The sequence below is a fragment of the Engraulis encrasicolus genome, chromosome 17 (assembly GCF_034702125.1).
Source record: "Engraulis encrasicolus isolate BLACKSEA-1 chromosome 17, IST_EnEncr_1.0, whole genome shotgun sequence".
Taxonomy (NCBI): domain Eukaryota; kingdom Metazoa; phylum Chordata; class Actinopteri; order Clupeiformes; family Engraulidae; genus Engraulis; species Engraulis encrasicolus.
The window spans coordinates 43,974,128-43,979,127 of record NC_085873.1 but is presented as its reverse complement, the minus strand read 5'-3'; the positions used below and the strand labels follow the sequence as shown (position 1 = coordinate 43,979,127).

General features: G+C 44.9%; 1 protein-coding gene across 1 annotated transcript in view; it reads right to left on the bottom strand.

Moving 5' to 3' along the window:
* The window catches only part of LOC134467062 (protein sidekick-2-like), a 590,275-nt gene that overhangs the window by 540,675 nt on the left and 44,600 nt on the right, over window positions 1-5,000 (bottom strand). The window lies entirely within an intron of this gene.

Below are 5,000 nucleotides of genomic sequence, written 5' to 3'. Positions count from 1 at the left end.
AGTGTAGACACAGGAGAAATATGGAGCACCTGTTTGACCCATTGACTCTGAATAGTAAGGACAGCGTGTGTTCTATTCTGAAGTGAGGCAATGGCGGAAGGAAATCAAAGATTCCCATTCATCTCTATGGGCGACTTGAGCCAATGCATTTCCTTGCTAATTCTTGCCGAGTCTTGCCGAGCCAAATATTTTTCAGAGAGCTATTTAAATTGTGATTGACAATTATAATACTTTCAGAATTCTTTTTAATGACAGTCAAACGCAACCAATGTCCTATCAGCGCTGGTTCTCAGCATTGCTAAGGAAAGAATGCAGACATTTACAGCATAAGAATCCTCACAGATCAGTTGCGGTTGCTTCCAAACTGTTGAATGGAGTTCTACAGAAGCATGGTGTCGCCTAATATGGTTTGACTACAGCTACTACTATGAGGAGTATGCTACTACATACATGTATGCAGTACATTTCCTTGGCACTATAGCCAGTGCTGAAGTCATGATCCTCAGTCAGAGTGTGGACACGGGAGGAATGTGAGCAACTGCTTTTGTTTTGACTACAGCCACTGCGACTGATTTCAGTGTGGTACATGGTATGTTTAATACATTTGCAAGGCACCATGGCCACTGATGTCAGGACCTTCTGTTGGCCTGAGTACAGGCACAGAGATACAGGAGGAATGTGAACAACTGCTTTTGTTTTGACTACAACTCGTGTTGCGCAGCTGGCCTTCCCCTTCATTGCTCTAGTCTATTCTGATGGACCATGACAGGTGTGTGAGCAGGGTTGCCAGATGAGACTCAAAACCCGCCAGGAAGCTATGAATCCCGCCCGATTTGAAGTAAATCCTATTAATTTCTATGGCCACAAGTCTACAGACAAACCCTCCCAAATTACCTTTTTACCCTTTTTTTTACCCACAGACTGTCACCAAAAGCAGCCTAATTGGACGGGAAACCACCCAATCTGGCAACACTGTCTGAGGCAAGCCTTGGGTGAGGCAGGGGTCTTGCTATAGTTTGGGCGCATCAGCTATTGCTAATGAGAGTCAGTGTGTGTGTGTGTGTGTGTGTGTGTGTGTGTGTGTGTGTGTGTGTGTGTGTGTGTGTGTGTGTGTGTGTGTGTGTGTGTGTGTGTGTGTGTGTGTGTGTGTGTGTGTGTGTGTGTGTGTGTGTGTGTGTGTGTTGGCTTTGTGTTTGGGCACACTAGGCACACTGCCTGGGTCTGTGCTTAAGACAGACAGCTAAGATAGAGAGGCCGCTAAGAAAAATATATTGGATTACTATCTCCATGGCGATTAATTAATCAATTAGGTGAAGGGCCAATCAATGGCCCAATGGCTCGCTAGACAGTCTGATGGCCCACATGTGTAATTAAACTCGTTGCTATTGATACCTGGAGATGGATGAAGACAGCACACTATCCTTCTATGACATGGCCGCAAAGAGACACAACAGGAATTATGTGTGTACTTGCGTGCGTCCTTGCATGCGTCCTTGCGTGCATCCTTGCATGCGTCCTTGCGTGCGTCCTTGCGTGCGTCCTTGCATGCATGCGTACGGTCGAGGGGAGGGGGGGTGTTTGTAGTGAAAACAGACAGACGAATCAATGTGAGTAAGCAGCACATCTGGTGTTGTTCTGCCTCGTTTGTGTGTGTGTGTGTGTGTGTGTGTGTGTGTGTGTGTGTGTGTGTGTGTGTGTGTGTGTGTGTGTGTGTGTGTGTGTGTGGGTGTGTGTGTGTGTGTGTGTGTGTGTGTGTGTGTGTGTGTGTGAGTGTGTGTGTTTGTGCGTGTGTGCTCGCGTGTGCGTGCGTGTGTGTGTGCGTGCGGGTACATCTCTGTGAGTAGTTTTCTCACGGCTCATTAAGAGTATAGACTACACCGAGTGATAGAGGGACAGATAAAGAGGACGAATCACTGAGGAGAGAAGAGGGGAGGACACTGATAGAGAGAGAGAGAGAGAGAGAGAGAGAGAGAGAGAGAGAGAGAGAGAGAGAGAGAGAGAGAGAGAGAGAGAGAGTGGAAGAGAGAGTGGAAGAGAGGAGGCACCACAGTGGAGAAGAGAGGGGCGGACACTGTAAAGGAGATAGATAAAGACCTCTGTGTGTGTGTGTGTGTGTGTGTGTGTGTGTGTGTGTGTGTGTGTGTGTGTGTGTGTGTGTGTGTGTGTGTGTGTGTGTGTGTGTGTGTGTGTGTGTGTGTGTGTGTGTGTGTGTGTGTGTGTGTGTGTGTGTGTGTGCTTGCGCGCAAAGTCTGTGGGAGAATGTGCGTGTGTACGTGTATGCGCGTGTGTATGTGTCTGTGTGTGTGTGTGTGTGTGTGCGTGTGTGCGTGTGTGCGTGCATGCTTTTATGTGCGCAAGAGTATGTGTGTGTGTGTTTGTGCTTGCACGCAAAGACTGTATAATGTCTTTCATAAATCATTTGGGGGTGTTCAAATATTGTTCCCGCAGGCGGATAGCTCTGGCAGCAGCATCAAAAGCATTATCGCTAACACAACAGTGACCTGCCCATTACATCCCACTGAGGGCACAGCAGAGACGGCTAACACTACCGCTACGCTAGGCTACGGTAGCTTACTGTTTGTTTGATGACTTCATATGTCAGTCAGTATGTTAGCGTTAGCGCCATAGCCTTGGCAATAGCGTCAAAGCTTTATCGCTAACACAATACTGACATTTCTGTTCGGCTTCCCAATGCGTGCACAATAGTGCTGCACAGCACGGCTAACATTGACTTTAGAAGAGTTTACAGTGTGAAGTCTCCATGTGGGTAGCAGTTCATGTGTCAGAGCCACAGTAGACCACGGTATATTTTATTTATTTTCTAACCTCCTTGTAATGGTCAGAGGTTGGGAATGGAAAAAAGGAGGCCGTGTACTCTTGAAATCAATAGTGTGCTTTGCTGCACAGTGAGTGTTGAAACATATGAGCCCGCTGAAAGATAAGTTATACGTCCTTTTGCTCTATGGCTTGGAAAGCTGCCAAGGAACAGAGCATACACATTCCATGAGGCTTCACTCAGTGTATCATTTGCCTTAACATGAATAGAATATAATAGAATGGAATGGAATGGAATGAATTGAATTGAATTGAATTGAATTGAATTGAATTGAATTTTAATTTAATTGATTTGAGTTAAATACTTGATTTCAGACTCAGGGTTCCATTAAAGAAACAATTCACGATTTCATGTACACGTAAAGTGCAGTTGTTGTTTGTTGTTGCTGTTGGTGTTGTTTTTAATTATTGCTTAAATAATTATCGTTAAAAGGCTATATCGCAATGATTCCATACGCTCTCAAGACTATGCTTAAGATAAAGACAATGTTCACTTATTCACACAATCACTACCAGACGTTACACTAAAACAGTTCAAGCTACTTTTACTGTTACTCTTCAAGCAACTATATCTCCCATGGACTACACACTTCTCATGCTGTTTTTTCCTCCCATGCAGTATATTAACCCATTGATGCTGGATGTTGCGTTACGCAACATTGACCTTTGGCGCCTGGAGCTCGCGTGACGTAGCATTCGGGCTCATGAGATTTGAGATATTTTTCATTAAAAATGTTGGCATGTTAGAGCTGAGGGAACACTAATTCTAATGGGATGAGAGATGAGAGTCTTAGTGTTTAAATGTGTGTGTGTGTGTGTGTGTGTGAGAGAGTGTGTGTGCAGTGACACAGGGGGCGACACCCCCCCCCCCCCATCCTTTTTCTAAGGAATACTATGGACATTGTACTAGGCAGAGAGACTATGGACACTCCTGGACACTTTATGAACACTTTGTCTTGGCTTCTATGTGCCACTTGGCTAAGGCACATGTTAACACTGTGGACTTTTACACTTTATATTTGGTGTGTGTGTGTGTGTGTGTGTGTGTGTGTGTGTGTGTGTGTGTGTGTGTGTGTGTGTGTGTGTGTGTGTGTGTGTGTGTGTGTGTGTGTGTGTGTGTGTGTGTGTGTGTGTGTGTGTGTGTGTGTGTGTGTGTGTGTGTGTGTGTGTTAGAGAGAGATGCCTTGGCAAAATGTATGCAACAGTAAGCTGTATATGATTATTTTATGTGTAAATATGTGTATTATGTCTTGTGGGTAATGTCTTTATTTATGTGTGTATGCTACTTGGCACCTTAATTTCCCTCTGGGATCAATAAACGATACTCTACTCTACTCTACTCTCTAAATGCAACTTACAGTAATTACAACTTGGGCAAAAAGGGCTTAGGCATTCAGCGGGCGTTTTCGCATGTGCTTTACCGCACAAATAGATCAAGCGCGACATGAGCGAGGCGAGCGACGGAAGTAATTGACTTTGTATTGAGTCGCGCTACAAAGGCGATTCGCGCGACGAGAGCGACAGTTTGAAGTTGAAATCCTTTCAACTTTCTATGACGCGGTTTGGCGACTAGCCGCGACAGCCAATGACTGTATAGAGGTCAGTGACCACAGCCAATGGGAATGTTTGGATGCTTTGCCTTCTGCCTGTACGGACATACTCTAGTCTCTTCAATCGCTCATATCGCTTGCTGCTGGACTGTGTCGATTGAATCGCATCGCGCCTGGTCTATTCATGCGGTCAGGCATCAATGGGTAAAACCAAAAGAACACTGTGACATTACATGGCATTGCTGGCATTGTAATGGATAATGCAGAGCAATTTGTAATTACAGGCAATCACTCCCAGCACCAGTACCAGCACCAGCAGCTCTACTGTAATGATCTTTATTTTAATCCACAGTAACAGAAGCTCAACAGGCATATTGTAATGATCTTTACTTTAATCCAAAACACTGTCAGGATAATAAGCCTGCTTTTCACACTGAGATAAATAACGGAATAAAAAAAAATAGGGTATAGTATACGTATATAGACAGCAAACAGCAGTTGTCAGTGGGATGTCCTGCTTTGCTCCTACTGAGTCCACCAAGTGTGTGTGTGTGTGTGTGTGTGTGCGTGTGTGTGTGTGTGTGTGTGTGTGTGTGTGTGTGTGTGTGTGTGTGT